At 28.9% G+C, this 14,669-nt stretch overlaps 1 protein-coding gene across 1 annotated transcript in view; it reads left to right on the plus strand.

The window, feature by feature from the left end:
* The first annotated feature begins 1,788 nt into the window (after positions 1-1,788).
* The window catches only part of LOC135929518 (rho-associated protein kinase 2-like), a 33,926-nt gene continuing 21,045 nt past the window's right edge, over positions 1,789-14,669 (plus strand). Inside the window, exon 1 of the mRNA XM_065466133.1 lies at positions 1,789-1,947. The gene's annotated coding sequence lies outside the window, so the exon portion shown is untranslated. The remainder of the gene's footprint in view (positions 1,948-14,669) is intronic.

Genomic DNA, 14,669 nt, shown 5'->3' on the forward strand with positions numbered 1-14,669 from the left:
TAAATTTGGCCAAAATTTTGTTACTAATATTTTTTTTCATTTATGCTGGCTATTATATTGGTTAGACACTAATAAAGAACAAAATATTGGCAAATTTAAAAATTTTTTTTAACTCATATGGATCAATCCTGGCTACCCCACTGGAAAACAGTGAAGGTAGCAAATGCGCATTTTACATCGTTCTTATTTTTCGTGTAATATAATCAATCTGCCTATGTTGCAGCTCGAATTTGTTCCTTACTCCAACTACTAGCTGAGTATGAGCGAAAAATTTGGGAAATGATTTAGCCATTTAAAATGAAATCAACCTTACAGGAGTATACGGAAGGTTGTGCAGATTGTAACCTGATGCATTTATTATGTTTTGTGAGCGCCAGAAATCATGGAATAAACCCTTATCCATCTCAGATATACGAACTGATTTATGTGTGTATTTCTATTTCAGTCCCTTATCCCCTTTAAAAATTGAAAACAAACTGAGCCTACCCTCACCCCATTTCCGCTCATGTAGACACTGTATATGAATATAAGTATAAATTTGAGAATCTGAATCTGATTGAATATTAAATTGAAACATCATTTATGCCCTCTTAATGTGAAGAAAAGATTTTAACGAATGAAGTGTTTAAAAATAATAGGGAGCTATCATTTGGAGTTGAAACAAATTATAATTGAGTAGTAGATATAGGTTCTAGATCTGGAAATTAATGTAGTTAAAAAGAAAGGTTATATGTTTAAACTTGATTCAACACAAGATTTCCCCTAACTCATGTGTATATTTAAATGAAGTGAATCTATAATATCCTTCAATCCTAATAATCATATATACTAATTATTTACCCTAATAGGCAACCAAGACATTAGCCCTTACATATCATTTATGATTGTTATAGTAATTTTGGTCTTGAATATAGGAATTTATATTTATTTAAAAATAAATTTTGAACGGGTTTGTGTGAACTGGTTTGCTTTAAGTAACAAACACTTGTCAAGGTATAGCAAGATGAACAAGCTTTTCCTCGAGCCCACCCTATCCCTGTTCTTTTGAAGTTTTCTTAAATTTTTCTGGCGTACAGAATTATTTTTATTCTCTTGTATGCATACATTTATTGGATTCTCTAAATAATGTTGCAATTCTAATATGGAGTCCAATTAAATTCTTAGTCTTAACTTTACTGCAGGAATTTAAGGATGACTAAAGCACCATTTATTTATAATAGTTGCAATCCTTTTAATTAGCTAACCGACAAAAGATATGCAAGATTTTTGAATTGAATCATATTATTCAAAACAATCGCTAAATAAACCGCACAATTCTTTCCCAGATAAATTAGTTATTTTCTTTAATGCGATCAGTTTTCCGGATATATTTTAATTTTAATATATAAATAAAGCGTAAGGAAATATTGATAAAATTCCTATTTTGATAATTATGAATATTAAAAAAACTTTTTCCTCCATCGTCCAAAAATGTTATATATTTTCATTGACTCCCCAAATAATTTGTATTTCAATCGGTTAGGCCCCCAAAAATTATCTGTATTTTGTCCCGGTTACGTATTTAACAGAATTATAAACTTGCAATAACTACCGTACTAATATAATTGTGCTAATAATAGTATCAATGATAATGATCATATTTCAGAAAAACAAATTGGGGTTTTAGATCAACAAAATTATATATAATATATTTTAATATCTAACATCATATATTCAGCTTAATATAAATTCCCAATATGAATTGAAATATAAATTATATACTATGATTATGATATATATTCAAAAATTTTTCCGAGTTAATGAATTCAGATGGAAATTTATCAAAAAATGCACAATGCATGATGCTATTTTGAATTAATGATTATTTGTAAATTTTAAAAAGGTTATTTTCTGTTAATTCGCTTGATGAATCATAAATTATTATTAAAACTACAGATTCCATTTAAGGTATTTTATAATTTTATATAAAAATCTAAACGGATATATAATTTATTAAAATTAATTGTATTTTTATCATAATTTACCTGATGTAAATTTACTGAGATATTCATATAATTAAAAAATATATATATATTAAGCACTGAGTTAATTAAAATCGTAAAATAGTATAACTGATCTTTATTTTCTTATTAATTATTCTGAACAGGTGCTTCTTTGAATCATTTAGACATTAATCTAAACATTAATAATGGGTATATTAATATTTTATGGTAAGGAATCCATAATTTTAAATATTTTTCTAAAATGGATGTTGATGCTGATAGAGCTCAAGAGTCCATTCTGACCAGTTTATATAATATAAACAATAAAATTTTATAAATATTTTTAATATTTACTTCTATTATAATATAATTAATGAAATCCCAACATCATTGTCTTATTCTTTATTTAAAATTTTATTGGAATCAATTAAATATCTTGATTTTTATTTACCTAATAGGAATAAAAATAATAGGTATGTTAATTGTTATTGGATATATAATATTAGGCATATTCAAGTCAATCTCATTATTTTTATTATTAAGATAACATGTTAATATAAATTATGAGTGACCAGCTGTTTGGACTTATGGGTAGTATTTATTAATCTGATCTAGGCCTAAAAAAATTTGCTGCAAAGTCCTGACAGGGTTGCACAATGAGTCTGTTTAAATATACATCACCCTTTCAAACTATTAATAAAAACTCCTAAATTTAAAAACTTTATACAAGGGTGATTTAGGAATTTTAAAATCTTGTACTGACTTTCCAAACTAAGAATAAACTTGCCCAGTTCAAAATATCTCAAGCTTGAAGTGATTTTTTAAAAATGATCAATGTTTGGTCCATCTTTACAAAATATTCAACAAAAAAACATTTCAATTTTCAGGTTTATACTTATGTCAGTGATAAGATAGCTAAATTTTAAAATCTTTGACCTGACCTTAAAATAACCATGTCTCATATTTACAAATATCATGCATCTCATTTATATTTTTTTAAAATTGCAATACAAATTTATTTGCATAATTGCAATTTTTTAAAAAATAATATTTTTAGCCTTTTATAAAATAAATAAAAGGAAATAACTAAAATTGATCATTTTTCTTACAGATCTGCATAATTGGACCCACCCAATAAAAGTCAGACCTTTGGTTCAGAAAAATTAAAAAAAAATTAAAATGGGCTCTTAGGAATGGGCCAGGTAATTTGATTAAAAAATTTTGAGCCAGGTTAGGCCTTGTAATTTATCTATAATATATATAAAAGCCTTGTCACGCTGTGACAGTCACACTTTCACAATTTATAATATATTTAAAAAATCGTTAATTTTAAAAGTGTCTGTGGCCCAATTGGTAAGAGCGCCGTTTACAAATCTATTAGACTTAGGTTCGACCCACCAAAAAAAAATTTTCTTAATCTGGCAAAATATTTTTTTTTCTTAATCTGACAAAATTAATCAAATAGATACGATTCAAAGTTAGCTACTTTAAAATTCAAAGTATTAAATAGGTATTCTTATATTTTTAAATGTTTAATATTCTTTTAAAAAATATTCGTTCAATAAAAATCACCATAGAATCTTATCTTATCAATCATTTATTCATCTTCCATTACCATAAAACCATTACCATCTTATACATCATCATATATATATAAACACACTAGAACTAACTGATATATCTATAATATCTATAAAAGCCGTCACACTCTCAGTGTCAGAGTCACATCACAAAAATCGTGAATTTTGAAAAGTGTCTATGGCCTAATAGGTAAGAGCGTCGATTACAAATCTGATAGACTTAGGTTCGAATCTCAGCAATGATTATTTTTTTTTCTTAATCCAACTTGGTGGTTCCGTCCTTTGAGATGTTAACTAAATTCCCATTGGATTTGAAAATGTTGTCATTTGCAGACCTCTTGCGGTAAATGCATGGGAAAATAAAAGTGGCAGATGCATATCATTTATAAATGGATTCTTTGGTAGAGGTAAAATTCATTATGATCTGCCGTTTCTGATGTCATCCTGATTAGAGGTCTGCAATGGGCAAGTTTTGGTACACCTGCTCACTTATTTAAAATTTTGTTTAACTTGCCTATCCAATGTATAAAAATTATTATATTGGTTTATTTGGCTCTTTATGTATTATTTTAATGTTTTTTACTTAACTTATAAATTATATAATAAAAAAATAACATCTAATAATATCTATCTAAAAAAATGACATCTAATAATATCTATCTATGATCTATAATAATAATAATAATATATAAAAAAACCGTGTCACAATGTCACTATCACAGTGTCACAATTTTATATATTTAAAAATTCACTATTTTTTTTAAAGCGTCTGTGGCCTAATCGGAAAGAGCCTCGCTCACAAATTTGAAGGTCATTGGGGTTCGAATCCCAGTAAAGATTTTTTTTACTTAATCTGGCAAAATTAATTAAATAGAAGATAAAATAATTAAGTGTTACATATTCACATACGATTCAAAATTTGTTGCTATTTTAAAATTTAAACTATTAAATAGGTAATCTTATATTTAAAAATTTTTCACAAAGTAATAGCCAATAGTATTTTTAAGCATCATACTATGTCAAACACTCATTCATCAAAGCATCCATTAAAATAATATCTAACATTACCATCTTATACATCATAAACATATATCTATCTATCTATAATAATATATATAAAAGAGGTGTGATAGTCACAGTGTCACAATTTATCATATATATTTAAAAAATCGTCAACTTTGAAAAGCGTCAGTGGCCCAATCGGCAAGAGCGTCGCTTACGAATCTGATGGCTTTGGGTTCGAATCCCAGCAATGTATTTTTCTGTTAATCCAACTTTACTTTTTTTTAATTATATTAATTTTCTTATTTTTTTTATTATTTATGTACTCAATAAAAAATTTAATTTTGCTAGATGAGGGTTTTGTATATTGCTATCATGGAAACAGATTTCGGATTTGGACTTATTAAGAATGTGTCTTTTAAAATTGGCTTCAAGAAATTAAAAACCAATTATTTTAGGAAGAGCATCACAGATTGTTCCATCATCAAGATACCTAATATTTATATCCAAATCAAATTTAGATTTAAGATAATGGATGAGATATTAATACCAAGGTAATATAAACGAGGACGTTTTCCCTCTGCTGAATCCTTTTGTCAGAATCTATGACATGTGGGCTGAATAAAGGAGTTTTAATGGTGTATGTAATGGTGTATGTCTAGGAATTTTGAATAAACAGGAAATTAGGGATAAAAACAATTTATGAAATGTTCACGAAATTTGCTATTGAAAGCATTTTTAAAGTCTACTTTGATAATAGCCATGTTAGGAGGAGGATTTTGAAGCTATGCCTTCTCCCTTAACACCAAATCCTAATTGATTAGTATACTTAATAAGTTAAGACCCTGGGTTTTGACCCATGGCAATTATTTTTTCCAATAATCTTCTAAATAGCCCATTGCAATGGGGTGGATATCACCACAGTGATTGTAAGATAATTAGGTGTCCCCATAATTGATTCGAATCTATGATGGCAGGTCTTATTTTAAAAGAGTATTTAGGAAGGTTTTAAAAGCATTTAAATGATTCTTTGAGAAGAATGTAGATTTTATAAGAAGTGAGAAGCCAAAAACCATTGCGTCTGGATGTGGAAAAAAGAATTTATAAATATCATAACTCACAAATCATATTTTTTCTATTACATATTTTTCATAATATATTTGGCCTTTTCTCTAAAAATATATAGAGTCTTGGAAGGATGAATACGAATAATCTATTCCTCTCATTTGACTATTATTCTGATTCATCCATTGTCAAATGAAGGTAAAATTTATTATTTATCCAAATGGAATTCTTGACGGGCTATCAGCTAGTATATATATAAATAATCATTCAGAATAATGCAAATCTCTTATTTTTCATAAAATTTGAACAGCCAAAGGCATTAAAATTTTCAATTTCAAGTTAATATGTTGATTTACCACCCAAAAATAAATTACTATACTAATTTCTTTGTATCTGAGCTGGCTAACAAAATATTAAATCTATAAATAATATAGTAAATTAACAAGAAATTTAACAAGTTATTATGATATAAACCAATTGATTTATAGAATGGTTGTTATAGAAATAGATAACCAGAATGGAGAGATATAAGGGCCTTAATTGACATTGGGGGGGGGGAAATTAGATATAGATATTAAAGATGTGATGGCTGGGAAATGCCAAAATAAAAATCCAGGCCATTTTGGACCAGTAAAATTTTAATGAGCTGGATGGGGTTTGATCATAAATTTTGGGCCAGGGTAAAATAAAAATTTCACAGACTGGGCCGGACAGAAAATATTAATGGGCCAGTTAACTTGTGCAAAAATTCTTAACAGACCAGGCCTTGCCTCCATTTTTTTTTACAAAAACTTTCGCAATTTTTTTCTGAGTCTTGTTAAATAAATTTGAATAATTAATTACATTGAAGATTATTTTTTTTTAAATATCTTACCTTTTAAATTGTTAACGATTTAAGAAAATGAATATTAAAAAAAATTTAGAAAGAAAAAAGAATCTAATTGGCGTAATTGCTATTCTCATTATTTATGTTTTTAAGCAGTATTATGATTGGTGGGAGTTATGTTCTTTTTAAAGATAATTTATGGGTTCATTCATAAATTCACATTTTTTTTTCTCCCACAAATAAATATATTGTGATTTATTAATCTATTTTTTGAAATTTTAGATATTCCAAACTCTGGAAAAATTAGATTATTAAAATTAAAAAAAGTGATTTATACATGGTGGAAGTAAAGTAAAAAAAAATATAATGTTCCACAAGGAACATGTTAATTTACTTACAAATAACTTTAAATGGTTATGATTGTGAATAAGTTTTAATATTGTTACTAATAGTTTCGAAAATATACGCGGAATATTGTTTTACGATAAATTTTGATAATATGGAAAAATATCAAATTATAACGAATAATTTCGAATAATGGATAAAAATTATTCTATGTATAACATATTTTCATTATTCATTATTCGATTTTCGAATCGAATATTGAATAGCGAATAATTCGTTTTAGGTATACTCGGCCTATTCAAAATCTTTTGAACTGATCGAATAATTTGCTATTCCTATTTGTACGAATAATAAAATATACTTCCCAACTCAATATTTTAGCCAGAAAAATATTGCCTAAGCCTTGTGATTTTGCTAATAGATGTTCAAACCTGTGTTCCCTCTACAAACAAAATCTTCAGGCTTGCTTAATATTATTCAGGATGAAATATTGAGTTAGTCGTTTTTAAAAATCGGCTCAAAAAGAGCCGTTTAACAACACTACCTCCCATAATTCGATTGGACGGATAGTTTTTTGTTGAATAGACCCGATCGGTACACAGCCCTGAATTTACGCCATTCATTTTCATTTTCATTTTCATAATTTGGATTTTTATAATAGATATAAAACATATAATCATTCAGTTTTTTTTTTCTTGTAATAAGAATAGGTTTTTTTTTCCCCTTTGTTTTCCATAATAGCATTTAAATCGTATTTATGATGAAAACACCACAAATTATTGTCGAAATATATTTAAAAAAAACGTCAATTAAAAACTGACAGATAAGGTAGGCCAATTGAAAAAAGAATATATAAACGGAATAATTGACTATTCATAATTATAACGACAAATAAAAGTAAATTTGGATACAAATAATAAATTAGTAGCATTCTTTTTCGAACAAGGTGGGCGCAAGCTAAAAAATGATGTCAATTTTTTTTAAAGATGCTTCCTTCATTTTTTTTTCCATCAAAATACAAGTACTATTGGGCATAGTTAGTGTTGTTAAACGGCTCGTTTTGAGCCGATTTTTAAAAACGACTAACTCAATATTTTAGCCAGAAAAATATAGCCTAAGCCTATAGATTTCTTTAATAGATGTCCAAACCTTTGATCCCTCTACAAACAAAATCTTCGGGCTTGCCTAATAATATTCTAGATGAAATATCGAGTTAGCCGATTTTTAAAAACGACTAACTCAATATTTTAGCCAGAAAAATATAGCCTAAGCCTATAGATTTCTTTAATAGATGTCCAAACCTTTGATCCTTCTACAAACAAAATCTTCGGGCTTGCCTAATAATATTCTAGATGAAATATCGAGTTAGCCGATTTTTAAAAACGACTAACTCAATATTTTAGCCAGAAAAATATAGCCTAAGCCTATAGATTTCTTTAATAGATGTCCAAACCTTTGATCCTTCTACAAACAAAATCTTCGGGCTTGCCTAATAATATTCTAGATGAAATATCGAGTTAGCCGATTTTTAAAAACGACTAACTCAATATTTTAGCCAGAAAAATATAGCCTAAGCCTATAGATTTCTTTAATAGATGTCCAAACCTTTGATCCCTCTACAAACAAAATCTTCGGGCTTGCCTAATAATATTCTAGATGAAATATCGAGTTAGCCGTTTTTAAAAATCGGCTCAAAACAAGCCGTTTAACAACACTGGGCACAGTGATGGCCCGATCCTCGGCAAAAAGAAATTTTTCTCGTTGTCCTAAAAAGCCTTACCCAAAATTAAAAATTATTCGTCCGCCGGGTCAAGCTCGGATTTTATTTATAATAGGTAAGCCAGGTCTATATTAAACCCGACACGCATCCCGAACCAAGATTTTTTTTTTTAAATAAAGGCCCGGAGCCCGATTTGGCGGGGTTTTCCGATCTCTTCTATTAACTTCCCTAGCATCCATTAATTATTCATCCATGTTGCTTATATAGATTTTGAAGAATTTATAGGAAAATTTTGCCTGTTTTTAGCGATCCCTCTCCCACCCTCCGGCGAATTATTCTAGAAGGCCAACCATTCGACCATTCGTATCTCCTTGATTTCTTCCCAAATTTATGCGCGTTACCCACGCGACACATGTTATTATTATATAAAATCTCTTCTTTTTTTTTAAAATAAATCGAAATTTTTCCTACAATCTCCCCCCCCCCTCTCCTCCTTCATTTCCATTTCTCCCCAAAAAAATTTTAAAAAAAAAATGTTGAAAAAAAACAAAACTTTCAAATTTTTATTTATTTTTTTTTAATTTATATTAAATTTTAAATATTATATATATTATATTTACAATATTTTATTTTTATTTTAATTTCTAGGTTAAAACATCTTTACAATATAAAATAGCTTTTGGTATCATTATAAATTTAAACACACAGTTTGTATCTATATTCTATTCACTATGATAAAATAAAACATGTTACATTAACATAAAACAAACAACAACAAAATTTTTTTTTTTACAATTTTTCGATCCATTCAAATATTATATATTTTTTAAAAAAAAACTAATTATTTTTAAAATTTAATTTGCACGCTATCGGATAATGTTTCGTTATTTAACGCAAAAAAAGGGGGAAAAAATGATGGGCAGGTGACATAAAATGACAAACGTCGAGGGTTGGAGGAGTGGGGAGAGGGCGGGGTAGTGGAGGAAAGATGAAATGAGTTAAAACATAATGTGTTAGGTATATTTAAAGACATACCTCCTTAATATACGATATTTTTTTGATAAAACAAGATGAGGAGATAGATAACCTGGCTACGCATTCTTTCTGACATTTTTTTTTTTATCTTCTTTAAATCGTATTTCTTTTCATTTACGTGCTTATCTTTCCAATATTTTTCCCATTTTTTTTTTCTCTCGAAATTTATATTTGATAGAAATAAAAAAGAAAAATAAATAAAATAAAGAAAAGAATAAAAAGTAAAGAAAGAAAGAAATAGAATATAAAAAAAAGGCACATTTTTTTGATAAAGAATTTTAAAAAAAAATGAAGGAAGTAAAGAATGAACATATATAATTGTTACATAAGTTTGTTAATAGACCATTATCACCTAATCGCGAAATGTGCCACAAAGCTATTCCTCGCAATATAATGTAAATAATTGCTTATATTATCATTTTACGTGATACGTGAAATATAGCGCATATGCCCTCTAAACGTTGAGTAAACAACAGAGCTACGCTAGGTATTCCTCACTTCCATCTAATTGGAAAAACGAAATTAATTTGGGTACGAAAGTAAAAAATGTGAGGAGCCCTCTACACGTTTGTGGGCAAGCCGCACGTACTTGTACGCACTTAGGCGTCCATAGGCTCCAAAAGAAAGAGCGGGGCAGAGATAAAGAGCCTATGCCCAAGAACTGCTACGTAAGTTAATTACTTTAAGGGTGGGTTGTGGCTGATTTTAAGTTTAAAAAAATTTCTGTTCTGGCATATATTGTTCCAAAAAAACACACATTTAAAATATAGAGTACATACCCGTTGAGTTTTAGCTTGTCCTGATCCAGTAGCAACACAGTGGTTTAGAAATATTAAGAAATTATTTATTTCAGATATCTATCCTTAATACGAAAAAGTTTTTTGATAGAGTTTTTGCAATTATTTAGTTTGATGAATTGCTTCATGTTTAAGTTAAGTTCCATAAAATCTTTTATTGTTTTATAGTACCATAGGGATTTATATTTAGTATATTCTTTTTTTTTATAAGTGTATAGCCATTTAATTGCATCATGAACTAGATTATGTTCTGAGTTCCTTATGATGTGGGCGAGGAATTGAATGCGCCGTTTTTTCAAGGTAATGTTAATTGGGGTGTGTTTTGATACCCTCCATAGATTATTGTTGGATATTACTCTCGGGTAGAAGATTCCGTTAATGATTCGGAGGCAGTTATTTATGAATGATTGTAATTTCCTGTTCTCCGTTTTGTTCAATTCCCATATATCTCCACCATATAGTAATATTGGAACAACTGTAGAATTAAAAATTCTCAGTCTGGTGTGTACCGATATTTCTTTTGTTTTCCATATTTTCATGTATTTATAAAAGGCTCCTCTTGCTTTTTGTATTCTTATTTTCAGCTCTTCTTTATAACCTCCTGTGTTGTCAAACATGACGCCTAGATATTTTATTTTGTCAACTATTTTGATATCATTCCCATCGATTGTGAAATTTAGATTTTGAGTTTCGTTTGGAGAAGAGAGAATACAAGTTTTTTTGAAATTTATTTTTAACCCCATTCTTAGGCTAAGGGTTCCTAATAGATATAGCATATCTTTCGTTTCTTCAGAGCTAGTCGATATGATGACTATGTCATCGGCATAGGATATTATTTTGTTTTCTAAACGTATTGTTGAGTTTGAGCTTATTTCTATTAGATTTGCGCAATCTAGGACCTCTTTTATAATTTTACTGATAATGATATTAAACAGTAATGGTGATAGAGTGCATCCTTGTTTCACACCTTTTTTTATTCTGAAGGTGGGGGATATTTTATTGTTTACTTTAAAGCAGGCAGATAGCTTAGAGTAATGGTTTCTCAGAATGTAGATAATATTGGGTTCGATCCCACTTTCCAAGAGTGTCCTCCATAGGGCCTCGTGATTCACAGTATCGAATGCTCTACTAAAATCTATAAAAGTGAAGAAGACAGGGATTTTATATTTGTAACATTTTTGTATTGTTATTTTTAACGCTAAAATTGGCTCGAGAATATTTTTGTTTGGTCTATAAGCGCAGATGTATTTGGGTAGTAAGTCTGGAATTGAAGACATGATCCTGTTTTTTAGAAGGACCATGAAAATCTTAGATACTGTAGATGTAAGGGCTACTGCACGATAGTCTTTAAACTCTCTTGGATCGTTTATTTTGGGAAAATTGCATAAGTAAGACTTATTCCATTCTACAGGTGTTTTCCCACTATCCCAGATTTTGTTATATAGAGATAACAGGAAGGAGGATACAGTTTTGGGTGCTGTTTTTAGATGTTCCGCTGTTATATTATCAAGCCCAGGGGCTTTATTATTGCGTAGTTTTTTAATTACTTTTTCGATTTCCTCCGTGGAGAAACCGGATGGGGGTGGAGTTTCATGCACATTTGTGTTTGTCTGGCAGACGGCTTTTCTTGAATCAAAGATTGACATATAGTGATCTAACCATAATGCTATTTGTTCATCCTGGTCCGAAATTACATTTCCATTTGCTAAGACTAAAGAAGGTAGCTTCTTGAAACTGTAGGGTTTGCAGAAATATTTTAGTTGTTTTATTATACAGTTTGGCGCCTGAAATCTTGAAACTTATATTTTAAGAAAAAAATGACGATTCGATATCCTGGATCTTTTATTATGTTCGTATTATCCGGTATTCGTTTAACGGGCTGTTTTAGAAATCGGGTTTTTGTCTATTTGGTTTATTCACGTGTCGAATATATATTAACGACGCGGGAAGGTACGCATGGATAGAGCCTTCCTGGGCCGACGGTGACATCAATAAAATGTAAGCCCGGCCCGTCTTGTCCCGAAAAATATGAAATTTGTATTTCCTTCCTAATTCTTCCCTTTTCGCCTGATTTTATTATCACAATTATAAAATGAATTCAAAAGAATAGGAAAAGTTTTTTAAGGTTGTGTCCAAAATATCAAAAAAAAAAATCTTACAATTTTTCATAAACCTTAATGGAAATAAATAAATAAGCTTATTTTAAAATATATAAAAAATTTAAAAAAAAATTATGTCCAAAAAAATTCTTTAAAATTTTAAAATTTGCGAAAGTTATAATACTTTTCGAATTTTTTTTTTAAAAATGGTTTTGGACACAGCCTAAAAAAATCAGTTGACGCGAAATATTTATAATTTATTTTTTTCGGTAATAATAAACAATCACCGATATTTCTTCCTTACAATTAAAAAAAATTGGTCCGCCGCTTTGTAAGACTTTGCGTAGCTGACGGAGAACGCAAATCTGGCGGAAAAAGGAATGCGGGAAAAAACTATATAAGTAATACCACCGTCTCCCTTTACCTTACTGCTCATATTATTATTCTTTGACGCTACCTCTCGGGGGGAAGGGGAGTTAAGAAACTAACTTATATTGGGACTAATTTTGTAGGACATAATTTTCTAGATCGTAATCTTAGCTAAATGAGCGAGAATACATAAGATTCGCTCCACTTATAAATATCCGGTAAAGATGCGTAGCTGAGGAAATTAATGGTATTTTTTTCCTTCATAAAGCATTCGATGACTTGTATAAATTATCTTTTATAAACAAACAAACAAAAATGATTAATTTTTAAATGGCATTTGTGGCTTTTTTTGAAACCGATCGCAAAAAAGGTTAAAAAGTCATGGGATAGTGATTAATTTATATAAATACACTTTTTTTGAAAAAATTCGTTATCCCCTTCCACATTTTAGAGTGAGCCAATGACAATTTGTTAGACAATTTAAATTGAAAACCCGATACCCTACTAAAAAAAATAATTTTAAATCCGACCTGACCAGAAAAATGATATTTGGAACCAAGACTTAAAAGAGTTTTATTTATTAGTTCTAGTTTAGAATATTTTTTTAGGAAGTCTCTCCGATTCCACTTCCGGTTAATTTTTAAAGATTCGGATAGCGAATTTTAATATCGACTGGAAATCGGGTTTCTGCTAGTTGGGTGTCGACCCGACTCGACATTATAAATCGGATATTTGCCACCATCTATGATTAATACCATAAGCATGAGTCATTTAAAATATATTACCTGTCAATTTTTAAATTAACCTATTATTGTAGACTCACAAATTTTCGTAAAATCATTTATTTATTGTGTAGTAAAATCATTGTAAGTTTTTCTTCGTGCTATTTATCCAATAGAGTCTATTTAAAGGAGTCTAACCTAGAGGATTGCAAATTTGTCTATTCTCGTATAAATATCATTTTAAGCTAATAAAAATTCCCTCTCCCTCCAGACATCCCCCCCTCCCAAAAAATGTATACAATGTATGACAACAAAAAAAAGAATTTGAAAGAAAAATCAGTAAAAGTTAATAAATTTTTAAAAATAACGACTATATTAATTCAAAATTTTTTAGAAGAAAAAAAAAATAAGTGAAAATCCATAATTATTTTTATAAAAGTATAATATATCCAAAGGGATACAATAAGTGGACCTAAAGACCTCCGATATAATTTATGGCGGGAAAACTGGCCTAATAGTTCCCCCCCCCACCCCATAGTAAAATCTTGATACGCCTGCGCCTTATTCGTGTCATGATCAATTTAAATTGTTACAATTTTGTTTTTTAAATTAAAACGTCTTTTTTATAAAAACGGGTAACCGATATTTTTTTTAAAAAAGAGAGGAATAATTGACTCGATCCGATAAAGAATATCGATACATTTCTAACTACGGATCGTATATATTTTTTAAAAAAAAGAGAGTGCCTGTCATACAAGCCTTCTTAGTACTAACTAGCCATTAAAGTACATAATTATATTCGTCGAAAAGAAAATGAACAAGGGATAGAAAGAAAGAAACGAAGAAAGAGGAGAAAGAAATATAATTTTTTTTAATATATATTTTTTTTTATAGAAATTTGTGCGGTAAGTTGAATTAAAATAAAATAAATACCAACCACATTGCTTTTTTTTTGGCATAACGGCAATAAAATTAGGAAGAGAGGAAAAGGGTCGTTAAAAAAGTAATGTGTATATAAAAAATTCTATTAAATTTTTTTCTCTCTCTTTTCCCCTTTTCTTTGCGTTTTATTACTTTTTTTTTTTGAATATTTTTTTTCGGAACCCAAAAATATATAAAATTAAACT

This window comes from Gordionus sp. m RMFG-2023, chromosome 5, assembly GCF_954871325.1.
Source record: "Gordionus sp. m RMFG-2023 chromosome 5, tfGorSpeb1-WG-v2, whole genome shotgun sequence".
NCBI lineage: Eukaryota > Metazoa > Nematomorpha > Gordioida > Chordodea > Parachordodidae > Gordionus > Gordionus sp. m RMFG-2023.